Source organism: Pongo pygmaeus, chromosome 14 (genome assembly GCF_028885625.2).
Source record: "Pongo pygmaeus isolate AG05252 chromosome 14, NHGRI_mPonPyg2-v2.0_pri, whole genome shotgun sequence".
In the NCBI taxonomy this organism is placed as follows: Eukaryota; Metazoa; Chordata; class Mammalia; order Primates; family Hominidae; genus Pongo; species Pongo pygmaeus.
Genome location: NC_072387.2, coordinates 1,093,259 through 1,110,000, shown reverse-complemented (window position 1 = coordinate 1,110,000; position 16,742 = coordinate 1,093,259). Strand labels below are relative to the sequence as shown.

Genomic DNA, 16,742 nt, shown 5'->3' with positions numbered 1-16,742 from the left:
AAAAGATGCATCCTTTCAGTGATGCTTAGGTATATAAATGATGCATCCTTTCAATGATGCATAGATATATAAAACATGAATCCTTTCAATGATGCGAAGGTATAAAAGCAAGATGTATTCTAGTGGAAACACCTATATGGAATCATGTAGAATCTCCATATTAGTAGTGAAATAGATAATGCAGCTGAATTATATTTCTACAATATTAATTTCATTGAAGACTAAATGTATATTTCTTTGGTTTAAATTATTACGTTGTTTCTTTGGATAAATTAATTGTCTCTTAATCAGTAGGTAATACATGTTTTCATTAATCCCAAAATAAATTGTATGTATCTCTACTAATTAATGTTCTTGTGGGTACATCTTCAGTGGGATATTTGTTGTCCCTTATTGAGGCATGAATGACTGTTCTGTCACAGGGAGGTTTTGTTGCTGTTTTAGTCTTTTCCAGCTATTGTGTAGAGCGTTTTGGGCAAGAGAATCTAGGACCAAGCCACATCGGTTCTCTGCTTAACCCACTCCATTCGACTGTTCTCCCAGCTATGCTTCCAGAGTGCTCTGTGCATTTCCACGATCAACAAACGATGAATAAATCTCTGGTGAGTCATTTGTTTATATATTCCTCACTTTGTTTTACATTGTATTTTTTGCCTTTATGGAGTCCACCCATGGATTAAAATGAAAAAATAGAAATAAGTAAAATTCAGGTTAAAGGAAATGCACATAAATAAAATAATGCTGGCATGTAGACATATGCAGGTTATAAGCCATGGAACTTGAGTACAAATGTGTCTCTGGTCTTTCTGATGCTGCAACAAAAAGGCAGTCACATTTGTTACATGATTGGAATGGAACCTGGAAGGAGTGCATGCTGCATTCTCATGGGACAGGAAGACTTGCTCTCACCAAAGTCTGGAACACTGACTGCATTGGTCACAGAAATGGTGTAGTGAAAAGTTTTTCTTTACTGCCAACCTGGAAATAAACACTTTTAGCATTTTGTGGTAGAAGCAGTCACTTAGTGCTAAAGCATAACTCCCGTAATGAGGTTTTTCTGGAGTTGCTGAAACAGTGCAGTCCCAGATGGCTTTTGGAAGGCCCTACTTGATTCATGGCTAAAACTTAGAACATCTGGAGGATTGAGTTGACCACAGGTCCTTAACTAACCCCCCATACGTTTCTGTCAATTCATCTGTACATGGAGAATTTGTAGCAGATTTTTCACAATTGTATTTTCTGACAAATATTTCCACTGCTCACTTGCATTTTCATTCAGTGTAGTCTTAATTGGTTTATTCTAATGCTCACCATTAACCTAAATTATATGCAACCCCAATGGCTGTTCTGTAGTCTGCCTTACTTGAATCTTGTGCCGTACAGTAATCCCCCTTATCCACAGTTTTGCTTTCTGTGGTTTCAGTTCCCCGTAGTCAACTGCAGACAGAAGAGACAATAAGATATTTTGACTATCTTGAATATTTTGATATTTTGAATATGTTGAATGCAGTAGAATAAGATATTTTGAGAGACCACATTCCTATAACTTTTAATATAGTATGTTGTTATAATTGTTCCATTTTATTGTTGTTAATATCATACTGTGCCTAATTTATAAATTAAACTGTCAAGGGTATGTATATATAAGAAAAAACATAGTGTATATAAGGTTTGTTACTATAAACAGTTTCAGGGATCTGCTAGGGGACCTGGAATGTATCCCCCATGGATAAGGGGGGACTCCTGCATTTCAAATTATTGTTCATTATCTTCTCCTGGAAATTCTTCTGTGTTAGTTTCTATCATGATCTCACTGATGCTGCTTGTCTTTTTTTCCTGAATTCTTCTACTTCTCCTTTACATAGCTTATCCAGTTGTTTCATCCAATTCCCTATCCGTCCCACTGTGCAGTTCATTTTTTGTTGTTGGTTCTTCGTTTTTTACCAGTTCTGCTTTCTGTGGTGTAGCAGTTGTGTTTCTCTCCAGCATGGACTTCTCCAGACTTTAGACCAGGGATCCCCAACCTCCAGGCCATGGACCGGTCCAGTCTGTGGCCTGTGAGGAACTGGGCTGCACGGCAGATGAGTGGCAGGCAAGCAAGCATTACTGCCTGCACTCTGCCTCCTCTCAGATGAATGACAGCATTAAATTCTCATAGGAGCAGGAACCCTATTGTGAACTATGCATGTGAGGGATCTAGGTTGCCTGCTCCTTATGAGAATCTAATGCCTGATTAATAGCTTCATCCCAAAACCATCCCCCCTCACACCCTGGTATATGGAAAAATTGTCTTTCACAAAACCTGGTGCCAAAAAGGTTGGGGATCACTGCTCTAGACCACAGGTTCAACTCTCCATTGAATGATTCTTTGTAGCTGTCCGGAAGGCACCTCAAGCTTAACAAATCCAAAATAAAATTACATCCTTCTCTCTTCCTTTACACACGGTATTAGATTAGAGACTAATTAGCTTCTACCTCTCAATAAGAGGAATAGTGAGAATCTGTAGCAGTCTTTAATAAAACACAGTTTTCCCTCGGGCTACAAATTATTTACATTCCTTCCACATGCAAAATATACCTACCTGTAGAGATAAGTATTCACCCATGGAACCGTCACCACAAACAGTGCGATAAACAACCTTTGCCTCCACGAGTTTCTCCCCCTGCTCCCTGCCCCTTTTGGGATATAACCATTTGACATAAGATCTATTCTCTGTATAAGTCCGTTCTCCCATTGCTATAAAAAACTACCTGGGACTGGGTAATTTATAAAGAAAAGAGGTTTAATTGACTCACAGTTCCACAGGCTGTACAGGAAGCATGGCTGGGGAGGCCTCAGGAAACTTACAGTTATGGTGTAAGATGAAGGGGAAGCAGGCACGTCCTATGTGTCTGGAGCAGGAGGAAGTGGGTGGTGAAGGGGAAGGTGGTGTACACTTTTAACAACCAGATCTCATGAAAATTTACTAACACAAGAACAGCAAGGGGCAAGTCTGCCCCCTGATCCAGTCCCCTCCCACCAGGCCCCTCCTCCAGCCAGCCTTGAGGCTTACAATTTGACATGAGATTTGGGCAAGTAAACAAATCGAAACAATACCATCCTCTTAACACATTTTTAAGTATGCAATTCCATATTAACTATATGCTTTGATCTGTAGATTCGATATTTAGAACTTACTCATTGCATAACTAAAACTTATACTCTGTGACCAATACCTCCCCAGTTACCCTTCCCCATCAGCCCTTGGTAACCATGATTCAGCTCTAGGCTTTTGTAAGTTTAACTGTTTTACATTTTTATATACATGGAGTTCCACAGGCTGTACAGGAAGCATGGCTTCATTTGTGCTGGAACAACAACATACTTCAGACTTGGAAATTAATAAAGAACAGAAATTTATTCTTAACAGTTCTGAAGGCTGGGAAGTCCAAGATCAAGGTTCTGTCATCTGGTGCCTGGTGAGAGACTTCTTCCTGCATCCTTACATGGTGGAAGGCAAAAGAGTGGCAGAGAATGAATGCACTCCGTGTCCATTCGAGAGGGAAGAGCCCTCACCTCATCACTCCCCTGAGGCCTCACCTTCTAATACTATCACCTTGGTTATTAGATTTCAACATAGGAATTTGAGGGGAATACATACATGTAGACTATTGCAGATGGGATTATATAATACTTTGTTCCTGTTTGGCTTATGTCTTAGCACAATATCTTTCTGGTATGTGCATGTTTTTGCAGATGGCAAGGTTTTCTTCCTTTTTAAGGCTGAGTAATATTTCATTGCATGTATAGACCACATTTTCTTTATGCATTCATTATTATTGAGAGTTCTTATTACAAATGGGGAAGTGGTTTTTAATATTCATTTAATTTTTATTATTAAAAACGTTTTTAGATGGTTAGATTCTTTTTAAAAATAAATATACTTTATTAAGGCAGTTTTAATTTCACAGCAGAATTAAGAAGTACATAGATTTCCCATATAGCCTGATCCACATATATATGTAGCCTTCACCCTTTTCAACTCCTCCCCTCACCATAGTAGTACCTTTGTTAAAATGAGGAACCAACATTGAGACATCATAGTTGTCCAAAGGCCATAGTTTACATTAGGGTTTACTCTTGTGGTTTTACATGCTATGGGTTTGAGTAAATGTATAATGACATGTATCCAGCCTTATAGTACCTCACAGAACACTTTGTTCTAAAAGTCATCCCTGCTCTTCCTGTTTATTACATATCATCCCCTTAACCCTGCAAACCATCTCCATCATTTTGCAGAATGTTACATAGTTGCAGTTGTATAGTAAGCAGCCTTTTCAGACTGCCTTCTTTTACTTAGTAATATGCATTTAAGTTTCCTCATCTTTTGAGGACAAGATAGCCCATTTCTTTTTAGTGCTGAATTATGTTCCATTGTGTGTACCATAGTTTATCCATTCACTTACTGAAGGGCACCTTGGTTGCTTCCAAATTTTAGTTATTTTTGAATAAAGCTGCTATAAATCCCTGTTTACAGGTTTTTATGCTAGCATTTATTTTCACCTCCTTTGCGTAAATACCAAGGGGTGCAGTTGCTGGATCATATGGTAAGAATATGTTTACTTTTGTAAGAACAACCAAATTGTCCTCCAACTGAGTGACTGTACCATTTTGCATTTCCACAATCTGAATGAGAGTTCTGGTTGCTGTGCATTCTCACTGTCAGTTGTTGTCAGTGCTCCCAATTTTGGCCATTCTACTAGGTATGTAGTGGTATCTCATTATTTTAATATGTTATCTTAATGTTACACAAGATAATGCATTATTTTATATATTTATTTCCTATATGTTTCTCATCATTGGTGAGGTATCTGTTAAGGTCTTTGGTCTATTTTATTAGGTGGTTTTCTTACTGTAGAGTTTTAAGAGTTTTTGGAATGTTTTGCATAACAGTCTCTATATCAGATGTGAGTTTTAAGAGTTTTTGGAATGTTTTGCATAACAGTCTCTTTATCAGATGTGAGTTTTAAGAGTTTTTGGAATGTTTTGCATAACAGTTTCTTTATCAGATGTGAGTTTTAAGACTCTTTGGAGTGTTTTGCATAACAGTCTCTTTATCAGATGTGAATTTTTAGAGTCTTTGGAGTGTTTTGCATAACAGTCTCTTTATCAGATATTTTGTAGAACAGTCTCTTTATCAGATGTTTTGTGTAATGGTCTCTTTATCAGATGTTTTGTTTAAAAGTCTCTTTCTCAGATGTTTTGTAGAACAGTCTCTTTCTCAGATGTTTTGTGTAACAGTCTCTTTCTCAGATGTTTTGTGTAAACAGTCTCTCAGATGTTTTGTGTAACAATCTCTTTATCAGATGTTTTGTGTAACAGTCTCTTTATCAGATGTTTTGTATAACAGTCTCTTTCTCAGATGTCTTGTGTAACAGTCTCTTTATCAGATGCTTTGTATTAACAGTCTCAGATGTTTTGTGTAACAGTCTCTTTCTCAGATGTTTTGTAAAACAGTCTCTTTCTCAGATGTTTTGTGTAACAGTCTCTTTCTCAGATGTTTTGTAGAACAGTCTCTTTCTCATGTTTTGTGTAACAGTCTCTTTATCAGATGTTTTGTGTAATGGTCTCTTTATCAGATGTTTTGTGTAACAGTCTCTTTATCAGATGTTTTGTATAACAGTCTCTTTCTCAGATGTTTTGTGTAAGTCTCTTTATCAGATGTTTGGTATTAACAGTCTCTCAGATGTTTTGTGTAACAGTCTCTCAGATGTTTTGTGTAACAGTCTCTTTCTCAGATGTTTTGTAGAACAGTCTCTTTCTCAGATGTTTTGTGTAACAGTCTCTATCAGATGTTTTGTATAACAGTCTCTTTCTCAGATGTTTTGAGTAACAGTCTCTTTATCAGACGTTTTGTAGAACAGTCTCTTTCTCAGATGTTTTGTGTAACAGTCTATCCTATGTTTTGTAGAACATTCTCTTTCTCAGATGTGTCTTTTGCAGATATTTCCTCCAAATCTGTGGCTTTTCTTCTCATTTTTGTGACATTGGCTTTTGCAGAACAGAAGTTTTCAATTTTAATGAAGTCTTGTTTATGAATCATTTTAAAATGGATCTTGACATTGTTATTATATCTAAAAAGTCATTTCCTTTCCCAGGATTGTCTAGGTTTTTTCCTTTGTTATTTTCTACAGTTTTATACTTTTGTATTTTACATTGAAGTCTATGATTCATTTTGAGTTAATTTTTGTGATGGCATAAGAGCTATGTCTAGATTCTGGTTTTTTGTTTTTTTAAATGTGGATTTCTAGCTGTCCCCATGCCATTTGTTGAAAACAGCAACTTTGCTTTATTGTATCAGTTTGGTGTATTTAGGTGGGTGTATTTCTGGGCTCTTTATCCTGTTCCATTGTTATGTTTGCCTACTTTTGGGTAATACCACAGCATTTTGATTAATGAATAAGACTTAAAGTTAGGTAGTGTTTGTCTTCCAACTTTGTGCTTCAGTAATTGACTATTCTTGGTCTTTTGCTTCTCCATGTGAACTTTAGAATCAGGTTTACTTTTATTTTATTTATTAAGGTTTTATAGTATTCCTCATATAGATCCTGTTACATTTGTTAAATTTATACATAAGTATTTCATCTTTTGGGTGCTAAATATAAGCAGTACTGTGTTTTCATAGCAAATTGCACTTGGTTGTTGCTAGTGCATTAGAAAGTGATTGACTTTCTCTTTTAACCTTGTATTCTGTAATCTTGCTTTTCAGTTCCAGGAGGGTTTTTTTTTTTCGGTTTGGTCTTTTTTCTTTTTTCTTTTTTTTTTTAATTTTTTAGATTTTCTGTATAGACAATCCTGTCATCTGTGAACAAAGTTTTATTTATTCCTTCCCAAGCTGTATGCCTTTAATTGTGTTTTCTTGCCTAATTGCTTTAGCTAGTATTTTCAGTATGATATTGAAAGGGGTGATGAGAGAGTACATCCTTTTCTTCCTCCTGATATTGTGGAAAAGCTTTGAGTTTCTCATTATTAAGTATGATGTTCCCTGTAGTTTTCTGTAGATATTCTTTATTAATTTCAGGAAGTTCCCCTCTTAGCTTGATCATGTGATTTTTCCTTTTCAGTCTCTTGATGTAATGAATTACATTAATTGATTTGCAAATGTTGAACCAGCCTGGTATCTCCAGAACAAATCCCACTTGGCGATGGTGTATGATTCTTTCTATATATTGTTGGATTTGATGTGCTAGTGTTTTTGAGGATTTTTGTATATATTTTCATGGGAGATCATGGTCTGTGATTTTCTATTTTGAAATGTCATTGGAATAATGCTGGCCTCACATAATGAACTAGGAAGTATTTCAGCAGCCTCTATCCTCTGAAATAGATTATGGGAAATGGGTATAATTTCTTCCTGAAATATTTGGTCAATTTATCAGTGAATATATCTGGGTCAGGTACTTTCTGTTTTGAAGGTTATTAAAATAATAGGTTATTCGGATTGTGTGTTTCTTCTTGTGTGAGTTTCAGTAAATTGTGTCTGTCAAGGAAGTGATCCATTTGAACTAGATGATCAGATGTGTGCACAGAGTTGTTGATAGTATTTCCTTATTATCTGTTTAATGTCCACAGGATGTGTGGTGGTAACCCCTCTTTCATTTCTGATATTATTAGTTTCTGTCTTTTTTTTCTTAGCCTGGCTATAGGGTTTTTAATTTTATTGACCTTTTAAAAGAACCAGCTTTGTCATTAATAATATTCTCTTGATTTTTCTGTTTTCAATTTCATTGATTTCTGCAATAATTTATTTTCTTCTTACTTTGAGTTTAATCTGCTCATTTTTTCCTTTATTTTATATCATTCTTATTTTCTAACATATGCATTTGATGCCATAAATTTTCTTCTAAGCCATGCTTTTGCTGTATTCTACAAATTTTGATAAGTTGTGTTTTTATTTTCATTCTTATTTAGTGAAAATACTTATTAGGCTAGGCGTGGCTCACACTTGTAATCTCAGCCAGGGAGGCTGAGATTTGGGAGGCCAAGGCAGGAAGATTACTTGAGGTCAGGAGTTTGAGACCAGCTTGAGCAGCTATAGCAAGACCCTGTCTCTACAAGAAAATTTTAAAAAGTTAGCAGGGAGATATGTGCCTGTATTTTCAGCCACTTGTGAGGCTGAGGTGAGAGGATTGCTTAAGCCCAGGAGTTCAAGCCTGCAGTGAGCTTTGATCATACCACTGCACTCCAGCCTTGGAGACAGTGAGACCCTGTCTCTAAAAATATATATAAATAATAAAATAAAATATTAATTTCTCTTGAGATTTCTTCTTTGATCCATTCATTATTTAGAAGAGGTCCTTTTATTTTACTGTATTTAGAGATTTTCCACTTCTCTGTCTATTGCTAATTTTAAGTTTGATTTCATTGTGGTCTAAGAGTGCAAATGGCAAGATTTGTTATTTTAAATTGGTTAAAGGGTATTTTATGGTCCACAATGTGATATATCTTGGTGATTATTGAGCCTAAAAAGAATGTATATTTTACTGTTGTTGGATGAAGTCTATAAATAGAATTGTATTTGTAAGAATTAAAGAAAGAGGAGAGAAACATGAAAGGTGTCTTGCCAGTTAAGACAGATTTATTTTAGAGAAAACAAACCTGAGAGACGCCTTCTGGCCAAGTGAGGTCAGAGGCACACTCTCTTACAGACTAAGAGTTTTTAAGGATTCAGGGTGGGAGAGTTGATTAAGGCTTGGACTGCTTCTGTGTCTGTGTTGCGCTTATCTGGGAGGGAGAGTTGTGTGTCTGTCCCCATACATCTTTCTGCAGCTGCAGGCATGTCCCCTGAGTCTGCTTTTAGCTTTTCTATCTTAGTGCACCTGCAGGGAAAGGAATGTGCTTACTAAGGCCCACTATTTTACTGGGCCTATTGTATGCGGGTGAAGTTTGGCAGTTAAACTTTACCCAAGAGACTTTCTCCCCACCTCCGTCTGGGCCCAAGCTGTCTTATCGGTGTTTTACTGTCTGCTCTTTCTGGCTGCTTGTAGTTAGAAGAGAAGTGATTTCCTTGAAATTCATGAGGCTAAGAAGGGAGCTGGAACTTAAAGTGGTAGTGTTTGTCTGAGGTGACGGGTGCTCCTGCTCTGTCAGTATCCAGTTGATGTATATTGATATTGAATTCAACTATATTGTTACTAATTTCTGCCTGCTAGATCTGTTTCTGATGGAGGGTGCTGATGTCTCAAATTGTGACAGTGGATCCATCTATTTCTCCTTCTAGTTCTGTTTTTGCCTCATGTCGTTTGACAATCTGCTGTCAGGTGCATGGACATTAAGGATTGTCATCTTTTTGGAGGGTTAACTGCTATGTCATGATGAAGTACCATTCTTTATCCATGATAACTTTCTTTCTTTGAAGTCTACTTTGTGTGAAATGTAGTTACTCTTTTTTTTTTTGAGACTGAATTTCACTCTTGTTGCCCAGGCTGGAGTGCAATGGTGCAATCTCAGCTCACTGCAACCTCTGCCTCCTGGGTTCAAGCGATTCTCCTGCCTCACCCTCCCAAGTAGTTGGGATTACAGGTGCCTGTCACCATGTCCAGATAATTTTTGTACTTTTTTTTTTTAATACAGATGGGGTTTCACCATGTTGGCCAGACAGGTTTCGAACTCCTGACCTCAAGTGATCCACCCACCTCAGCCTCCCAAAGTGTTGGGATTACAGGCATGAGCCACCACACCTGGCCACTCCTGCTTTCTTTTGATTATTGTTAGCATTGTATATTTTTCTCTATTTACTTTTAATTAATGTGTGGTTTTATATTTAAAATGGGCTTCTTGTAGACAACATATAGTTGGGTCTTGTATTTTGATCCACTCTGACAATCTGTTTTAATTGGTGCATTTGGATGATTGACATTCAAAGTGATTATTGATATAGTTGAATTAATATCTGCCATATTTGTTATTGTTATTATTCCCATATTGTTTTGTCTTCCACTCTTTCTGCCTTTTGTGATGTTAACTGAACATTTTATGATTCCATTTTCTCTTCTTTCTTAGCATGTATTTTCTTTATAGCTGTATATTTTTAAACTTTTTATACTAGTTGCCCTAGGGTTTCAATATGCACTTACAAGTCCAGTTTCAAATAATACTATACCACTTCACAAATAGTGTGACTGTCTTCTAACATCATTTTTCTTTTCCATCTTCCTGTCCCTTGTGTCACTGTCATCATTCATTTCAACTATATATAAGCACACATAATCATGCATGTGTATGTAATTGTATATATTTGTACACAATAATATGTAGATTGGTTAAGATACCCTCATTTATTGTTTCTTTACTGCTCTTCCTTTATGTAGATCCAGGTATATGACCTGTATCTTTTTCTTCTCTCTAAATCATTTTTAATAGTATGAAGACGATAATTTTAAAAATTGGTTTGATTGATACTTAGTGCATACGATATGTTAGGCATGATTCTAAGCCATTGTACGTACATATTTAATAGACATGATACATAAGAGTTTAAAATTAGGAACCCAGAGATTCATTAGTAGTGACAGATTGACATGTTTTAAATCCTATTTGGTAACTGTAAAACTATCATACAAATTTACTATTTAGGTTTACAATAAATGAACATACCATTGTTAGAAATTTTATTAGAAAGTTGGACTAACTGGGCTTGAAGATAAATGGGTAGCACAATTGAACAGTAAGCAGAGGATACACATTATTAGCAAATGACAGACAAAAATATTTTAGAAGAAAAAATACTAGGACTAAAAAATGCGACTGACTTTGTAACAGCAAAAATACAGCAGATCACATTTTGGGGCACTGTGATATACTAACGTAAGCTATCATTTAATGTGTAATGACAGTCCATTGTGCTCCTCATTACACCAAATAACTTTTTGAACTAATAAACTAATTAAGTAACATTTCAGGATATTGTATCAATGTACCAAAAGTACCACTTGCATTTCTGTACCCTAACAATATGTCTGACAAAAATCCAGAAATAAATCCATTTAACAAATGTCAAAGTATTTAGGAATAAATATAACCAAGAAAGTGAAGGATCTGTACATCAAAAACTGTAAAATATTAATGAAAGCAATTATAGGAGACACAAATAAAACAAAAATATGTTGTGTTCCTGAAAAAGGTTTGTTTAAACATCCATACTGCCCAAAGTGATATACAGATTCAAATCAGTCTCTATCAAAATTTCAACAGCATATTTCACAAAAATAGAAAAAAATTCTCGTTTAGAATCATGAAAGAGTAAAGCAATTTTGAGTAAAAAGGCAAAGCTGGAGGCATTATAATTCCTGATTTTAAACTACCTACCAAAGCTGTAGTCATCAAAACAGAATGATACTAGCATAAAAACAGACACATAGACCAATGGAACAGAATAGAGAGGTCAGAAATATATCAGTCAACCTGGCCTGAGTGAACTAATTTTCAACAAATACATACAAATACACACAAGAAAACAAACTCTTCAGTAAATCTGGTTATCTACCTGCAAAAAATTGGACCCATATTTTACACCATACACAAAAGTAAATTGAAAATGAATTATGGCAAGATATTAAAACAACCTAAATGTTCATAGAAATATAAGTGAATATAGAAAGTGTTATATAGTTGCACACTGTAGGTCATGTCTTCAATCCCAACACTTTGGGAGGCTGAGGGAAAAAGACTGCCTTAGGCCAGGAGTTCAAGACCAGCCTGGGTAACACAGTGAGACCTCATGTCTACAAAACAACAACCAAAAAATTAGCTGGGATAGTGGTACACTTCTGTAGTCCTAGCTACCCAGGAGGCTGAAGAGGGAGGATTTACTTGAGCCCATGAGGTTACAGTGGTCTATGATTTTGCCACTATACTCCATCCTGGGTGACAGAGTGAGATCCAGCAGCAGGATGGTCTGGGTGGCCCTTTTCTCTGGGGTGAGTTTGGTGCTGGGAGTGTCTCTACTTAAACGAAAGGATTACCATGTGTGTACTTGAGAGCAGCATGAGACCTATAAGGCAGACATCACTAAGTTTTGGAAAACACAGTAGGAACAGCTAGGTTCCAAACTTTTCCGTGTGTGAGCTCATTTTTCTAGATAACTTTGGCCTGGTTGATTGTGTGGTCTCAGTGTTTGTCATCAAAACAGGTATCTCCCAATAGTCCAACCTTGGCAATCACTTGAATTTGTATCTTCCAAATCTTGCAGTAAAATTAGGGGTCAGGCTTCCAAATAATGATTTTGGGGGACAAAAACTTGTAGACCATAGCCAAAGTGGGCTGTAGTCCCATCAATAGGGCTTATTCTTTTCATGAGCTCTTCTTCCTTTTGAACTGTGAACTTCACAAATGTTGCTCTTTTTTTTTCCTTCTATTTTAGGTGGGACACGATGGCTAGAGTGGGTTGGAGTTGGGTGTTTCCCTTCACCTAGGTCGTTGAAGCTGTCAATAGCACACCAGGCTAGGCTCTGGTTAAGTAGTTTCTCTGAAGGCAGGCCCGGCTCTGGTGAAGTAGTCTCTACCCAGGGCAGGCCTTGGCTCTGATGAAGTAGTCTCTCCTGAGGGCAGGCCTGGGCTCTGGTGAAGTAGTCTCTCCCGAGGGCAGGCCTGGGCTCTGGTGAAGTAGTCTCTCCCCAGGGCAGGCCTGGGCTCTGGTTAAGTAGTTTCTTCGAGGGCAGGCCTGGGCTCTGGTGAAGTAGTCTCTCCCCAGGGCAGGCCTGGGCTCTGGTGAAGTAGTCTCTACCCAGGGCAGGCCTTGGCTGTGGTGAAGTAGTCTCTCCCGAGGGCAGGCCTGGGCTTTGGTGAAGTAGTTTCTTTGAGGGCAGGCCTGGACTCTGGTGAAGTAGTCTCTCCCCAGCGTAGGCCTGGTAAGAAACAATGCAGTGCTCTTTCATATTTCAGAATGATTTGCCTTTTCCGCTCCTGCCTGCAGGTGGAAGCAGGAGGGCAGGTGGAAGCAGGAGGGGAGTTACCTCCAATATTTACTGTAGGAGCCTGTTTAAGCTCCTAGAGGTAAATTTCACAATACTGTGGAGTCACCCCTATGACTGGGTCCCCCCAGAGTTTTTAACTTTTGGAGTTGTTCACACTGAACCTCTCGCAATTTGTCAGTTACAATTCAGAATTTCCTACTCCTGCACTGGTTCCCATGGTGGTTTTTGCTAGTGAATCTCTGTTCTTCTTTTTCCCTGTCTATATCTCGAATCCTGGGGCAGTGGATTGTCCTTTGTTCTCCCTCCCTTACAGATCCAAGAAGAGTTGCTGATTTTTCCATTTCTTCTGCTTTTCGTTTGTTGTTAAGATGGAGTGATGACTTTCAAGCTTCTTACATGCAGAAATGGAAACCTGGAATGTGGTTCTAAAAGTACCTTGTGTATGTCTATGTGCAAAATTGAATTTTTCTTTATAGAACTATGAATATGATTACATTAGTATACTTATTAACACTGAGCTTTATTTGTAGAATAGTCTTAGAAAGTTTCTCTTTGTCAGTGTTTCTGTAGATTCTGCATTTGTTACTTTTTTCTTTCAATCTCTTAAACTGTGATGACTACAAGTACCTTACAAATTCTGATACTTTCCACATATTTATCTTCTGCTTAGATATCTTTTCTGAACTCGAATTGTATACCCAGTTGCTAGTTGGACATCCCCACGTACAGTACCTCAGATGTTTCCAATATGATCTAAGTCTGTGTCACTTCTGGTAATCATATTTTTAATTTTCTAAATTTGCAGTACCAGTACCTCACTAGACATGATTCTGCATCATCTGGAAGTGAAACTCCCCACTTTACCCTCTGCACAGCAAATTAGCACCAAATTCTTTTTCTTTTCCCCTTTTCCTTTTTAAGGGTTACTTCCCTGTTCTGTATTCTTACTGCTCTGTGATAGGATGAATGTGATCATCTATTACTCTATTTTCTTCTCCTCTGAGTCTCCCCAAAGTCCTTACCCATTCTCCCTCTGGGTGACTGTTAAAATGCATATTTGGTTATGTAACATACTTGTTCTTACAGGTATGTATTACACACATTACACTCACAAATGAGTGTAAATGTTACACAGATTTACACATTATTTATACCAGGTGGTTAGGGAAATAGGAGTGTTCACCCTAGGGTGGACACAAGCAGTCATTGGGCATGAGGAAGGAAATGTTCAGATGCTTGGGTACATTATTTTAATTTATAAATAATTTAAAAATAAGGTTTGGAGTTAGGTCAGATATTTACGTGCAGACTCACTCCATAATCAGTTCCTTCAGTGTTGTGTTCTCTCTCATCACAGCCCAGGGTCATTCACCTAGACAGCATGCTGGGTGCAGTTCCGTTAATGTGGTATGTGTTCTTCCTGTCCTTATGACTAGGCTCCGGTGTTGCCTCATAGTCGTGAGAACACACAGTTCACATGGAAGTACTAAGCTTCTTTGGTTTTTCAACGAAGTGCAACCTTCTAATACAATATAGAACTATATTTTCTCTTTTCTTACTGCAGTCAACATTAAACTTATGTCTCTACTAGTTCATCTATTATATTGTTCCAGGTATGTATTTATAATTTTTGTCATCATACCAGATTACAGCAGAATTTTATTCCTACTTTTATCTTTCACAATAAGGATGATTCTACATCTACAAGGTAAACTCTGTAATCTATTTTATTAACAAAACATTATAGTGGCAGGATACTTCTACTGTGCTTGTTCTTTCTCCATATAGAGTACAGAGAAGCTACAGTTTATGTAAGATACACATAAGAGACATGCAGCTACAGAAGAATGAACTCTGACATTCCTATTCTTGTGACCCTGGGCTGATGACTTGAGGAGAATGTGCTATTACAGGGGTTGGGGTCCTTTGAGGAGGTAGCCATGCACTTCACCTGGGAGGAGTGGCAGGACCTGGATGATGCTCAGAGGACCCTGTACAGGGACATGATGCTGGAGACCTACAGCAGCCTGGTATCATTGAGTGAGTGAAGCTTCCCAGTAACCCCCAGAAGCAGCACTTACTTCCACGTTGGTAGATATAGGAAGCATTTATAAGGTTTCTTTTTTTTTATTGAGATGGAGTCTCACTCCATCACCCAGGCTGGAGTGCAGTGGCACAATCTCAGCTCACTGCAAGCTCCGCCTCCTGGGTTCATGCCATTCTCCTTCCTCAGCCTCCAGAGTAGCTGGGACTACAGTTGTCCATCACCATGCCCAGCTAATTTTTTGTATTTTTAGTAGAGACGGGGTTTGACTGTGTTAGCCACGATGGTCTCGATCTCCTGACCTCATGATCCACCTACCTCGGCCTCCCAAAGTGCTGGGACTACAGGTGTGAACCACTGCGCCCAGCCCCACATTTATAAGGTTTAATGCTATTCCATGTGAAGAATGTGTCAACCCTCTCTAACGAAAGATTCAGATAGGCTCTTTCATTATCCAGCTTCTGAAACCGAGCTGTTGTCATTCGGAAAAGGACCTTACTTTGCAGTTTGGCTAAGTCCTCCATTATTTCCCATTACCAGGCCATTGCGTTACCAAACCTGAGGTGATCTTCAAGTTGGAGCAAGGAGCAGAGCCATGGTTAGGAGAAGAATGGGTGAATCAGTGTCTCTCAGGTTGGTCACTGCATCCTGGGCAGGGAAGCCAGGAAGAGCAAAGCCCAGCAGATATCTGCATTGTTGACTTGTTTTCACCAGTTTTTCTCCCAAGTCCCATACCTGAAGACAGCTGGTCTTTGTGCATCAAACATGTGAATTATATCGTCTCCAAGGAGGGCTTTCATGCATATATCCCTGAATTTTACTTTGCTGAATATTTAAAAATATTTCCTCAATCTAGTCCCTACCTTGCTCTTCTTAGACATTTTTCTTTGCTGTTCATTTTCTCAGTTGTCTTCTTTTCCTCCATTTTCATGGACTGCTTTCTTCCCCCAGACATTTATTCATACATCCATTTATTCTTTCAACACATCTCAATTGAGGAGCTTGTACGCCGTGGTAACTTTATACTTGCATTTATAACAGCAATGATCAAAATAATGTCTTTTTCATACAGTGTACATTGTGATAAGAGAAAAACAAAATAATATATGTTAAGTAGTTGTAAAAGAACCATGTGGAATATTTAACCAGAGTGAGAAAAAAAGATATAATTTAGGAAAGATGTTAAGACAATGCAGTGTCAGAGGCATTGCTAACTTTGGCATAGCTCCTGTTCAATTTCACTCTTTTCCAATTATGGCACATAGTAGGTGAATATAAATATATATGTAAGAGTGGACATCACAATTGGAGATACCAACTAAAAAATTGGTAAGTCACAGCTGGTGTTTAGAATCATAATTATAGAGGAGGTCACCTAGGGAGTTGAACAAAAAATAAGAGCAATCTAAGAGTGAGGCTTTTTTTATAATGACACCAGAAATCCTTACAGTGAGGAAGACCCAGCATAAGAGCATGGAACAGGATAGGTCTGGACTTTGGAAGAGAACCAGGAGGTTCTGGATTCCAAAGCCTATTGAAGCAAAAGTTTGATGTTGAAGGGCTGAGATTTCTGTTTGGCAGTAGACAGTGAGAAGTGTACAAGAGACCCCATTTTTCTCTGAAACTAGGAGACAGCTGAAACTTGAACATACAAAATAAAAGCCTTCAGAGGCATTGAATTATGAAGCAGGGATGGATGTGCCAGGAAATTGGGGGGAGAATATCAGGGCTGTTCATCTCGGAA

The 16,742-nt window shown here is 37.8% G+C and overlaps 1 protein-coding gene across 6 annotated transcripts in view; it reads left to right on the top strand.

The window, feature by feature from the left end:
• Positions 1–16,742, top strand: part of LOC129026125 (zinc finger protein 717-like) — a 62,835-nt gene that overhangs the window by 31,329 nt on the left and 14,764 nt on the right. For 4 of the 6 annotated variants that reach the window (XM_063650698.1, XM_063650699.1, XM_054473641.2 and 1 more), the window contains one exon: positions 445–602. The gene's annotated coding sequence lies outside the window, so the exon portion shown is untranslated. Of the gene's footprint in view, positions 1–444; positions 603–15,538; positions 15,632–16,742 lie in introns of all 6 variants that reach the window. The other 2 variants (XR_010123512.1, XM_063650701.1) reach the window with 2 other exon arrangements.